This window comes from Xiphias gladius, chromosome 8 (assembly GCF_016859285.1).
Source record: "Xiphias gladius isolate SHS-SW01 ecotype Sanya breed wild chromosome 8, ASM1685928v1, whole genome shotgun sequence".
In the NCBI taxonomy this organism is placed as follows: domain Eukaryota; kingdom Metazoa; phylum Chordata; class Actinopteri; order Istiophoriformes; family Xiphiidae; genus Xiphias; species Xiphias gladius.
The window spans coordinates 12,397,344-12,411,050 of record NC_053407.1 but is presented as its reverse complement, the minus strand read 5'-3'; positions in this window follow the sequence as shown (position 1 = coordinate 12,411,050).

Below are 13,707 nucleotides of genomic sequence, written 5' to 3'. Positions count from 1 at the left end.
AAAAAGGGGGAAACGAAGAGGAAGGTGGGTGAGATGGGGACGGGAAGTGGTGAAGTGGGTAATGACAATAGTTTTATATAAATTTTAACTTTTTTGAAGTATTTTTATTTTATTTTGTTTTTTTCAGCTTAGACTTCAGCTGATGGCCAGAGGATCAAACGCGAAAATAATATCTAGCCCCGTCTTTGTCACCATATGGAAACGCTTGGCATTATCAAATCCTTTTTTTTCCATTTATCCTCTTCAATCTTTATTCCCCATTCGCTGATCCGCCCATCATCCTCATTGTGGAGTTGTCATAAAAGCTTTTCTCTAGAAAATAAGGATATGAGGAGAAAAGCAGCCAGAGCAACTCCTGAAGGATACAATTCATTTTTCAAAACTTCAACAGAAGTTAAACAAAAGCTATTCTTGTTAACATACTCTTAAGTATTTTGAATGTTGTTTTGACTATTTAAGGTCATATGGTCCAGTATTTAAAACTTCAAACATTAACAGCTTTATTGAATATCTTTCTAGAATTTAAGCAAAAGTGAACTCTTATACAGCTTTATAGTTTTATGTTGAAATATTATTGTCTGTGTGTTGAGGCATAAGGTTCACAGAGCAATGGCATAAACCAAAGTAGCTCCATCTGATAACCAGTGTGAATCTGTCAGACTGAATCTTGTGGCAATTCTTCAGATGAAGTCTTCTATTTGTTTTGAACAAATCATTTCATGTGCTTTAATTATGATTCTTTTGTTGCCATACAATGGGCTGATTGTTCTCAGGGGCATGTACTTTGGTGCCAAGAAAAAAAAAAAAAGAAAAAAAAAAACGACCCCCCCCCCTCCAACCCCTTCTTCCCTTTACCAATCACTCTCGGTGCGGTTTCGTGACTACCCCTGCTGACCTGAATTCCGACATAGCAGGTGCCAATGGGATGCGGGTGGTTTGGGGATTTTTGCAGAGGAAAGTGCCAGTGGTGAAGGGGTGGATGAGGCCTTAACTGTACCAGTAAACACTGACTCAGTCCCCTCTGGGGCCCCCAGCCAGTATGGGAATGGTAATGTCCAATATTAACTCATAAAAGCTACCGAATCTGAGTTTCTCAAAATTTTCCTTTGAAAACGCCAGTAAATACACTCATTATGGACCAGATCAGACTAGTCCACATGTGAGAAAAATTTTTATGTGTATTTCAGGATGTGTTGGCCCAACCTTCCTATATTAGCTATTAAATATGATGTACATTTCCTCAACTTGTGGACTTGGTAGGCTGTTAGTACACATGTGAGCTACACTCACCATGACTTTTGACCTGTATCTACCGGATGAGAACAAACAAAAAATTCCGACATTGTCTTTGTATTTGCTACACAGCTATTTGTAAAATGTATTACTTCACTTTTACACGTGATACACTACTAGAAAGTTGAAATAATTAGAATAAATTTTAATTTCAGAATCAAACGTTTTAATCACAATAAATGTAAAGTAATCTGACTGCTTGCAAAGCGCTAACGTGATAACATTACGATAGAAAACTTTATGCATATTCTGTTCATGCAGTGTTGTTTTCATTCTAATTAATCAAGTTCCAAACAATATTTGTAGTGAAGTTAACTCAGCTCAAATCAATGTACATCACACTGTATTTTAATCCCATGACATGTCATGACAGCATACAGGATAATTCTCTGACCATATACCAGTTAAGTGGAACAGAAAATGGAATTAATCTTTTTCCATATACATGGATTAAAAATATGATGTTATTAAAAAGCAAATCCCTAGAGATTAATTGTTGAAAAGTGTTGATAAACACATATGGTTCCACTTTTGAAGGTTATGTTCCTTTCCTTAGAGATAAAAAAAAGTATTTTACGGACAGTCTAATGATCGTTGCTGCCTCAGGGCGAAACTGAAGAAATGCCTTGACCAAGATCTATCGTTTTGCCGCCCAGCAGCAGACTCGCTAGTGAATGCCTCTGTTTCTGTTCCTGTGCAGTCATACAGAAGTGAAGGGAGCCAGGCTCTTTGTTTGGTCAACCCATGGGAAAGGCCTCACTCTGTTCAGCTCTCTGAGAACTGAAACACTGATTCTATAGGCAGGACTACAAGGGCAAAAGGAAAAAAAAGGAGCACAAATCCCTCATATTGGGAAGATTCACAGCGGGAATACAGTGATGAGGGGGAGATGAATCCCAATGAAAGGCGCAGAAAGCAAAGAGCAGGTAAAGAAATACAGGGGGAAATCAAGTGCAGAATTAAACAGAATTGGATGATATTAAGGTAATTAGGAAGGACTGAAATGAAAGGAACTACTAAGAGAAGAAAAAGAGGAGTGTTGAGAAAGTGAGAAAAAGAGAGACAGAGATAGATGAGCGTGAGGGTGGTAAGGACTGAAAAGAGGAGCTGGATTGGTACTTTGGCAGCTTCAGCGTGTTCCCAGGAGGATTACTCAAGAACTAGATGCCACAGACTGCCAGCAAGACCACAGAGAAGCTCCATGAATGGAGACACACAACCACACACACACAAACATGCACACGGGCACACAAACATATTGCTGTAGGATTCTCCCCTGCTGTATTCTGGTGTCTATTTCACCTGTTTCCTATCCTGCCTCTCTTACCCAGTTCTGCTGTCCCTTTCTCTTCCTCTTTCATTCATTCTTCCATCTTTACCCAGCTTGTTTTCCGCCCCCGTTTTCTCACTCTCACTCTCTATCGTTAGCACTCTCTCTCTCTTTCGCTCTCTCGGTATCCTTTCCAAGCAGCAGTGAGAGGAGAGGTTTGACTTGGCCAGCGACAGACAGGTAGCATATGCTGCATCTTCAGGCTGCTTGTGCGGCCCTTTTGCTTCCTTATGCACGGGCAGAGCTCACAGAAAGATATTAAGGAGGAGTCAAAACCCCACCTTATACCCTGCTCTCTCACTCCATCTTTTGGCCATTTATCTCTTTTGAACTACAGAGGGTTCTATATTTTACAATCTGTCCTCCTCGTCTTCTTCTCTTTCTGTCACTCCCACATATTCTCCTGCTCTTTCTAACACTTCTGGCAGTGTAAAATCTCAGCTTATCTGGCAGAAACTGAAGTGTTTCTACAAAGTTCTTGGGTTTTTATTGTTTTTCTCAGGCACCAAACTGCACTGAATAAGATTATGGAGCAGTGTACAACATACGAAGGCAAAAAGGAAAATAGGCCAGCCTTTTCTGCAGCCTGCTTGCTCTTGCAATTGTAAGGCAGTATAAAAAAAATATAACTAATTCTCGCTATGAAAACAAGACCACATTACCACATTCTCTCCTTTACATGTCAACATGTGAACATCCTGTACGATTCAATTCATCTTTCAGTTTATTCTTCAGTGTAAATGCTATTTGTAAATGCTTCTTTTAATCATTATGCCTGCTTACTGGTGATGGGTCATTTGCAATTTGGTCTACCATTCCCAGTCATCACATGAGCATTATCCTACACAAATCAATCCAGTGGATTCTTCTTTTAATAATCCTCAAGTACAGCAGACCACTATAATCAATCCATAAAACTGTTGAGATCGATTCGTAAAAGTTAATTTCCACAGTCAATGAAGAAGGTATCATTTAGTCATCATATTGATTTTTCTGACTAGTGTGCTGTTACTTCCTTTTCCTCTCCATATTATTTACCCCTGGCTTGCATATCTACACAGCTACCCTCCCCCTATTTGTGTGTGTGTGTGTGTGTGTGTGTGTGTGTGTGTGTGTGTGTGTGTGTGTGTGTGTGTGTGTGTGTGTGTGTGTGTGTGTGTGTGTGTGTTTCTGCCTGACAGTAGAACAGCCTATACTAAACACAAAGGCACACTGACAAACACACACGTCCATGTAAACATCTACTCTGCCCTGAGCACCCTGAGCAATGTCTACCCTAATTAATGTAACATCTTCACAGATGGTTAATATAAGAGATTCCGAGAAATATGATTTTGAGTCGTTTCACTTCCCGTCGGAGATAGGCGACCCTGCAGGGGCTTGCCTGGGCGTGTGAGTGCCACTGTTTGTTGTGTGTGTTATGTACATGTGTGCGTGCATGAAAGGTTGGCACTTCCATCATTCACTGTTTGACTTAATTACCTTTAACAGCTACATTTACATCATAAAACTGTATGTTATCACCAGTAACTGTAACAAGCACAGCCAAATGCTGATATCACACAATTAATTTAAACTTGATTTTCATCCACCAATGGTCATAATGGATCGGAGCATCCTTAATGGGAGATTTAAATGTTAAAGCTTACATTATCTAAAAATAAATTTCAAGTAATCCTGACAGAATTCCACATAATTTGCATCTATTTTGATTTATCCAGTCTATTCAACAGACAGAATGAATCTGGAAATGTCTATGAGCTGATAACAACATGAAATGTTGACAAAGAGGAACATCAGATAGAATATATTTCCCAGAACAGCATATGGCAAAACATGAACATCCAGGTAAATAATTTGCTTCCTATTATTTCCCGACAAATGCAGGTAAAAAGGATTAATGGAGCACTCCCAGATAAAAGTCGCTGCATAAATTTCCTTACGTTAATGATGCTCTTCTCTGTAAACAAATGCTAAATATGTGCATAATGTGGCCAAACAGACTTTGATTGATGTGGATGGGAATTCTCATTTATGTGACTTGGTTGAGATGGCAGCATGATAAACACATACACCCTTATTAAATCAAATAATTTAAAAAAATAATAATCCAGCCGCCAATCTCCCCAACCTCTCAACCAGATTCAGGATATAAATTTATCTGTCAAATGACTCATCCTGCCTTTCAGCATGTGTGAGCTTCACTTGAACGCCTTTTGTGTTCATTCATGTAAGGCGGCAACTGGCACAGTACAGTAGTTTAGAGAGCCGCCTCTGGGAAAAGGACAAAACACATTAGCTGCATGGACACTTTCCTTTACAGATCTTCCCAGCAATTACACTGAAGGAAGGCTGAGGCATCTTCAGATGACATCCCTGCTACGCAATGCAAACAGTACAGCCAGTTCCCTCCACCAGGATCAAAAAATCCAACATATGCGCTTGTCTGTACTCAGGAGCAGATCTACCTCCTCTCCAGGTTGTAACCATCAACATCCTGTTGGCAGGGGAGTCCGCAAACACACCCTGACGTTTTCAAATGACAAGCCAAGAGTAACGCTGAAGGCCATCAACTGAAGGTGCCGAGAGAGTTGGTTTCCATGGTGACACTGATGGTGGTATTGAAAACCGTGTGTGTGTGTGTGTGTGTGTGTGTGTGTGTGTGTGTGTCTGTGTATGCGTTTTAATATGACAAAGGGAAAGAGCTGCAACGATTGGCTCAAGAGGTGGGTGGCGATAGTAAGGTACTGAGCGTTCACTTGTTCCTTCCAGGAGCATGTCCCCGTTCTGTGCAACAATAAAGTGCTTCCAAGATGTAGAGTTTTCAGTGGAAAAAAAAGAAAAAAGAAAAAAGAAAAAAGAGTGAGGTTATGGACACTGCTCCTCTGCAGATACAAGAAGCTTCAAACACCATCAGCATTCGGACGGTTTCAGTTCTCGGAGTAAAACAAAGTGTACAAAGTTGATTTAGGCGTGAATCTGTCAGAGGAAGTCTGAACAACATTATTACAGCAGAGCCACCCTGTGAACTCAAGCGACAACTTGTTGACTAATTTAGCATCCAAATCACTGAACACTGAAGCGCAGCGGCGGGCTAACTGCTAACCACCGAGCACACGGTCGCACCTGATGTCTGACCCGCGCTGCTCTCGAGCCTTATGGGAGAATTGAGGGAGAAGCAACTTTCTTTTCCTTGAAACACACTTCATCCTGCTGAGAGGGGGAAACGCTGCGCGCTTGGCTGAGGCAAATCGGGGGGGGCGGCTTCGGTTTAGTTTAGAGAAGGCTGCTTTATGCACGATGAAAGACACAACAGAAAGAAAATTAAGAAAAGCTTGTATCTACAGCACCACCACCAAAGGGCTGCCCGAGGCTCCCGTCTCCACAACCACGCGCAGGGACGCACTTGATTGTGACTTGCGACTGTTACTGTAACTGACAAAGGTATAAAGGTTGACTCAGATCTTTAATCGACAGCAAAGAGATTCGACTTTCATTTGATGCGTATACGCCTAAGTCTGTCATCCGTGAAACCCCAAGGAAGATGTGAGTTGATGCAGCTCTTTTGTTCTGCCGTGCGGCGCGATGTGCAGCGCGAACACACTGTTGGCGGTCTGCGCTCCGGGACTTTGCGCTGCGGGTTGTCACTTTTATGTCTTAATCCGAGAATCTATTGAATGTGAATATTTTACAAAAAAAAAACAAAACAAAACAAAACAAAAAAGCTGTGGTTATTTTCGGGCAGATCTGCAAAACTTGAAATTTGAAAAGCTTTAGCTATAAACATGCTCCCCCGACGCACCTGCAGTAATTTATCGATCACGGGAGTTTTTTCACCTGTAACTTGTGATGATTAACTGCAAAATTAAGACACAAATCGCGATTGAGGGAAGTCATGCGTCTCCTCATCACCCCCCCCCCCCCCGGTTCAGCGTTCATCAATCCTTTTTGCCGGCTAAAATGAAAGGAAAACAGCATCTTACCTTGGCGGAACACCACGGTGAAAAAAAAGTTTTTTTGGTCTTGTCCCCTTGCAGGGTCGTGTCGCATCCGCTTCAGACAGGGCGAGCCACAGCGAGCTGCAGAGCGCACAGCGGTCCGGGACAGGAGCGCCTCGCAGACCAAACGGAGGGATATTCTGTCAGTACAATCCGAGGAGCTCCGCAGCTCAGCGATCCCACTGAATGAGCTCTGCCTCACCTCGCTCCTCGGCGCTTTACTCCCCCACCCGCCTCCGCCCGTTTCCCCCCTCTTTGTCTGTTGTGCATGGGAATGCCAACTCCCGTTGGTTGAAGATGCAGCCTATACCGTACCCATCTCTCTCTTCCCCTCTCTGTCTCTCTCTCACCCTCTCTGTCTCTCACGCACACCGATTTACAAAGACTGTCAAAGTTGATGCCAGGCCTGTTCATAAGGAGGGGAAGTGCAGAAAGCTGGACTCCCCTTATTTCATGAAAATTCCCGAAACCCCAAACCTAACCTAACCATACAAAGTATCCTAATTGAATCATGCATTGACATGCAGGGGGTGTACCGCAGGTTCTCTGAGCCTCTCTGCCCCATTGTCCTTATTGTACAGTCTTTGACATTTTTATGGCCTTTATTTTGTTCCGCTGGCCAGAGATTGTAGGCCGAAACTCATTATAGCCAGTGCTTAATTTCCAGGGCTAGAATATCATCCTATCGCCTATCTCTAATCTCCTACAGTATATCATGTATATTATGTTACACAACTTATACTGAAGTACAAATCTCTTGTGGTCTGCGTGCACGGAGTCAAGGATAAGGCTGAGCAAAAAGAAGAGGACAACGAGAAGATAATCCAAGGGAAAAACTTAGGAAACATAATTGCAATTTGTCTATGATCCGAACGAGTGAAAACAAGTCATATGAGGGTATTTATAATCACGGCTGCAACTGATGAATATTGTTTCATTATTGATTTTTTTTTTCAATGCTGATCACTGTCTCAATTCCTAAATTAATCCTTTTGTCTATAAATGTGAGAAGATTGCAAAAAAATTGCATTACAGTTTCCCAGAGCCTATGGTGATGTATTCATGTTGGCCTTTTCACCCAACCATCAGTCCAAAACCAGCCAGAGGCAGGGCAAACTGACGGGATATAAATAATTTTACAAGGTTGATATTCGCATTTGCAACTACTCGTGTCACTTTTTGAAAGCAATACCACGACGGTCCAAAAGTATGGACTGTAATTCCCATTTGAGCGATTATCACTCCTCACTATGACAGCAGGCTTTTCGCCACTTTTTCAAGTTTGGTTGTTCTGAACAGCTACAAACACTTCTGCCGTCCTACATGGTTAGATGACACTTTGTGTGGACCAGTTTCTTTAGAACATTTCCCAGCCAGTAGCGTAATGTTATTACAGAGCCACAAAATCAAACAGAGAGGAGGCCAGGGGGCATGGATTGGTCATCCAAGCATGTGACTTTGAATGTTTGCATCTTGTTCCCTACACGCGTTAACTCACCATCAACATAAATCCATAAGCCGCCCATAAACTGATCTGTTAGGAAAGGGATCTTTTGAGAAGATAAAACCTCCACATATGGTGATGTAGCTGCACTGAGGGTCATCCACCTAAATTATACTGTAAGCGCTGCTCAACAGACAACTCACGGGAGTAACTGGATTGTTATTGCAGTTATGTCGGGGGCGGTTCTCTGTATGCCTTTAGTGCATATTGGGCAGCAAATGAGAGCATGGGGAGTAATAAGAAGAAATCCCCAAAACTTCTCCAAGAAATAGAGCCAGAGCCAGACGCTGACTAAGCCATGTTACTGTGTGGTGGAGCCCCGTTTCAGCTAAGTTGATATTCCACCTCTGCATAGGTGACTAAATGCAAAGTTTGCATTTTTGTATCAGAGCAACTGCTTTAATATTGCCACCATCAACGCTGATAAGGAGAAACCAAAGGCTATAATTGTAGGTATGGAAGTAATATGAAACCAGTGTTATTCTTAACAATGAATGCATGTTTGTTTAATCTTCAATTTTGAATGCTTCTAATATGTGGTGAAAAAATTTCAATCTAGACACAGGTAAATGTGGTGGAAAATTCAGGGCACATCAGAAAACTGATAAACCATTAAAGTAGTAACTCTAGCATCAATTGTATCCCCCATTAGATGCAGGAATCAGTTTCTCAGAGTAACCCATATCTCTGTCTGAAACTGAGTGGTTGCGAGACATCACAGTGACAACGAAGGAAGACGTTAGGCTATAGAGAGCTACAAAGTCCTCGCTAGGAGGAAGTTGGAGCGGATGAATGGGTCGATAAAAGAACTTTCACCCTGGACACTGCTGTTAATTTCCTGTGAGAAACTGATGGTCAATATTGTTTCTTTTATCCATGACCGTTCCACAGCGAGCTTATTACTGTAACCATGGCGATGAAGGCCCTCTAACTTAAAGGAAGTATTTAACCTAAATCTTTTTCCTAAACCTCACCAAGTAGTTTTTCTGTCTAAACCTAACCGAACCGTAACATTCCCCCAACCTTAACCATGTTTTCATTGTTGTTACCATGATGATGAATGTCTTATCCGAAGGTAGGAAAATAAATGTTTTCAGAGCATAATTAGTATTTCCTGGTTGGAGAACCCCATAGATAAGGTTTGTGTAAGTTTAAACATGTAAAACTACGTAGTTGGTGGTTAGGAAAGAGTGAGACCAGGGTTAAGGAAGAGGAAGATCAGTCTTCAGAGTTGATTGTTAGTAGGAGACAGGATGCAAATGTTAGTCTCCAGTATCAAAGTGAGACTCTTTGTGAGCCCAACCATCCATCTTGACCTCCTATTACTTTTTGCGGCATGATATACATCATAGTACTTCCACCTTTACTACTGAATGGAACTGTATGTCCTTTCTTATGTATAAAATCTGGTGTTCACTGACAGCTAAAGTTCTCAGTTTCTGGTGTTCACTCAGTCTCTCATCCATCGTGCTCTGTTGCCCCAGGTCATTGGCTGCAATTAAACCTGCCCTGGAATTTCGGGGAATTGCCAACCTTCCCCTGGAGTTGGTTTGCTCATGAGGCAAAGGCAATCATCTGGGCCCAGGTTCCTCCAGCATTTGGATGTATCAGAGTGCACGGTGAAGGATAGTCAATACAGAAATGCCAGGATTCTCTTCTGTATGCAAAACGGCAGGGAATCCAGCTGGGTATTCAATCCTCATCAATTTCCCACACTAGTGCCTCAGCAATGTCAACTGATAATCAACAAAAATGGATGAAATATAGATATAGATATACTTTTTGATTCAACGGCACGAAGCTGATCTCTGTTACTCCAGTAGGAGGGCTTCCCTTGAGAAATATTTTGTCCAACTTTTAGGAAGCAGCACGTTGGTCAGTTGACTTCACTCCTTTACTCATTAGATTTACTCATGTTTTATCTCAGGCCGTGCCCTCCCAATGACACCAAAAGATTACAGATAAGAACAGGACAGAAAATAGCCCATATCAGTTGGTCTCCTGTGTTCAGTGTCAATCATGGTAATTAAAAACTGTAACAGTTCGGGCCCATGTACATTTTGGTCTGTCCTTCTCTGCGCACAGATGCTAGCATTGATAAATCTGAGAACTGTGTAATCACACACACAAATTGATCGATAGGATTAGACATTTGAAGTTTTCGTGAACCTATACGAATACCACTTTTCACCTTTTTGAACTGGATTTTAACAGTGGACATTATACATGTTATGCATTGTAATAAGCTGTTTCAGGAAGAAACCGCAATATACAGCTACCATTTGCACCTGCCCCAATACAAAGGGTAGATTAACCGTAAAGGGCTCGGGCCAGTGGTGATGGCCTCACAGGAGCAATCAGAAAAGTATTACAAGGATGTTCGAGGTTAATAAAGCTGGCAAGTCTTCAGAAATACCCCAGGGAGGCAGGAAGGTTTCCTTGGGGGAGGAGGTTAATGCAAGTATTGAACTGTGTGCTAAACCTTGTATATTTGGAAGCTTGGTTTCAGTGATGGTGAATGCTACACATGTTTACAGGAAAAGCTAAATCAAGAGAACGTTATTGGCCACCCAGACAAAGGAACCACACCTGCACGCACATACTCATACTACATATTTCCTGTTATCTCTTTCATTCATTCCCTCTCTATCTTACTATCTTTTTGACATTATGTTTTGACTTTCTCCGGTTCCCTATCTCTCTCTTTCACACACCCTCTCAGTTCGGTAGCAGCCAGATTTTCATGCAGGCTTTCTGCAGCTGCTTTCAGAGTCAAACAATCACAGCTATGATAAATCATATTTTCACTTTTGGCTGTGCAATTCTGTCACATGCCTGCGTATGGATGAAAACACAGCTGGGGCTTTGCATCTACAGTATACAGCAGAATTGCTTTGTGTGTTGAAACATGAGTGTTTTGTATATTTATTCAGGGCTGTGTACTGGTGTAATAAATGGCATTCTTCGATTTTATTTGGTCATATCAGGCAGGTAAGGACTGAATATTACCTTCCTCTGTTTAGGTTCATACTGTATGTATTACAAGGCTGAAAGCGCTTCAATAGGTATGGTTGTGGGGGTAGCATCATGAGTTGCTAAAGACACGATTGCTAAAAAAAAATGGGGACAATATCACAGGGCAGTAAAGACATTACTGCTTGAAGAATAAATCCATTGATAATATGTAATTTTCTTACTGTCAGCAAATCCCATCAAAAGACTAAAACCAACAACAATTGATCCTTCCAACAGGTATTGCTTGTGTAGCCAAAGCTTGATATGAAATAGCCTATTTATCTATGCCCTAGACATCCATTAAAAACAAATAAATGAGACACATCATTGTATTGGGTTAAAAGTTACTTCACTACAATGAATATGAGCCCTGCAGTTTATTTTGAGCCAATCCCAGATAAAACGTGCTACTACTACCGTAAATATTGATTAGAGCAACAAATATGTATCAATCCGCAGGTGAAAATAGTTCCCCCCCCAAAAAATGCACTACTTACTCCCACTTGAGTAACATTTCGTAAACACTACAGCGCCCAACTTTGCCTTGTAAAATGTGTGATTCATTTTTAAACACTTACATCTTCGGTAGTAATAAGAACAAGAAAAAATGTAGAATAACACCAGACGTATCCTTCAAATGTAAATGCTTAAGGACGTCACATTAGCAGTCCCACATTGTTATGTTAGACCAAAATACTAACAGCGGAGCTGTGTGCGGATCCTTGGTGCCAAGTTATTCTAGATCAAAGGGCTTTTCTCCTCACCCTGACGACAAAGCACAGGGCCCATCGACCTAACTGGGAAACTGAACTGAAACCTAAACATTTTGTGTATGTCTGGTGATAAGTATTCTGCCCCTCTGCCTCTCCAACATTAACAATGGAGTTCTCATGGTAGCATTTTCTCATCATTATCCAGGTACTTTGCTCAGGGTTACAGCTCTGTTCCCAGGCCAGTCAGGTTTGCGTTAAGTGCTGCCCATGTCTCTATTGACTATGCCCTGGGAGCCAACCAGGGCCTGTGAACAGGACAGTCTCCCAGCCCAAGTGGACAAGACCCTCCTCTGGGAGACATGGGACTATACTAAGTTGTTGTTGAACCATAGTAAATGGGTGAAGGAAAGACAGAAAGTCTTTGATAGATGTTGTTTCCGTGGAGTGCAAAAAAAGGCCACTGTAGCAGTTGCATTCCAATTATGACCTTATATTATTAATACCAATTATTATAAGAGGCTGGATATTTTTTTAATAATAAGAAGAATAACTATATTCTAAGTTACTTTTTGAAACAGATCTTAAAAAGTACAAAAAACTAGTATAAAAAACTTTAAGTAAAAATATAGCAGTAAAATAGGCCTTAGAAGAAATTAGTAACAATTAATAGGGGACAGTAAAATAAAAACAAATAAAATTTGACAAAACCCCATCCTAAAATTTGAATCATAAAAACTCTCCCCTGTATTCAAGATTTGTGGCCTCAGGCTATCCTCAGGCACAAAATGTATTAAACAGTATATTTCTGGGCCCAGTCCAAGTCATGCTTTAAAGTAATGAATAAAATTGATTGGAATATTTACGGTGATACAGGGCCACGACATGTGTTATGTGATCCCTTACTTGGCACGTCTTTTCAAAAAAGGAAAAGAGTCTGATTTAGATGTAGTTTTTACCTGAAGAAAGACATCAGGTTACATAAACTGAGTTAACTCTGAGGATGAACTGATATTGACACAGATCATTGTAGGTTTTCAGATGTGGGTCAGTAGCTGAAAGCTTTAGTTTGCGTTTAAGCGCAACCCCTGTTTACTTACGCTTATGGTAGTGGGGAATGTATGGCTGCAGTGAACATTACTAACTGTGGTGACTTTAAAAGCTTTTAACACCAACATGCTTTGATGGTGTTTTTTTTTTTTTTTAAATATATGTCTTGTTTCATGAAATACAATAATTTTATATTGATTGAAGTGAATCGGGCAGCAGAATGCAAAACTGTGAATCATGACATAAAATTGCAGTGCGCCACTGGATATCTAGTGACACCCCCCTAACTGCACCAAGATAAAGCCCCAAAAATTTGTACTGCTTTTAGAAAACAGCTGTTTTTATTATCCAATCCATCGTAGATTTCTGAACAATTACGTCCTTCCTTTTCTTTTCCTTACACACTTTATTTGGTCCTTTTTTCTGTTCAACCCTATCTCCATTCTACAATATAAATGACATGGAAACAAAATTGACCCAAATCAACCCATCAGAGGTATGAATCCAAATGAACGCTAATGCTTCTCTATGTCTCCTGGATGCATTATTTGTTTTCTAGCACACAAGACGTGATAATATGTTATTGTTGTGCTTTAAGATTTTACTGATAAAATTTAAAGGTCTTCATGAGCTTTATTGCTGATTTTCTTGTAGCCTATGAGCCGGAGAACAGATCCTTATGCAAGGTTCCTCCTACTGTTCCTAAATCCTAATTCAAGGCTTAAATGACCAGGCTTCTGCAACCAAGTCACCTCAGCTTTGAAACTCCCTGCCTGAGGTTTGCAGACTCAGTAACTTTTTTGAATC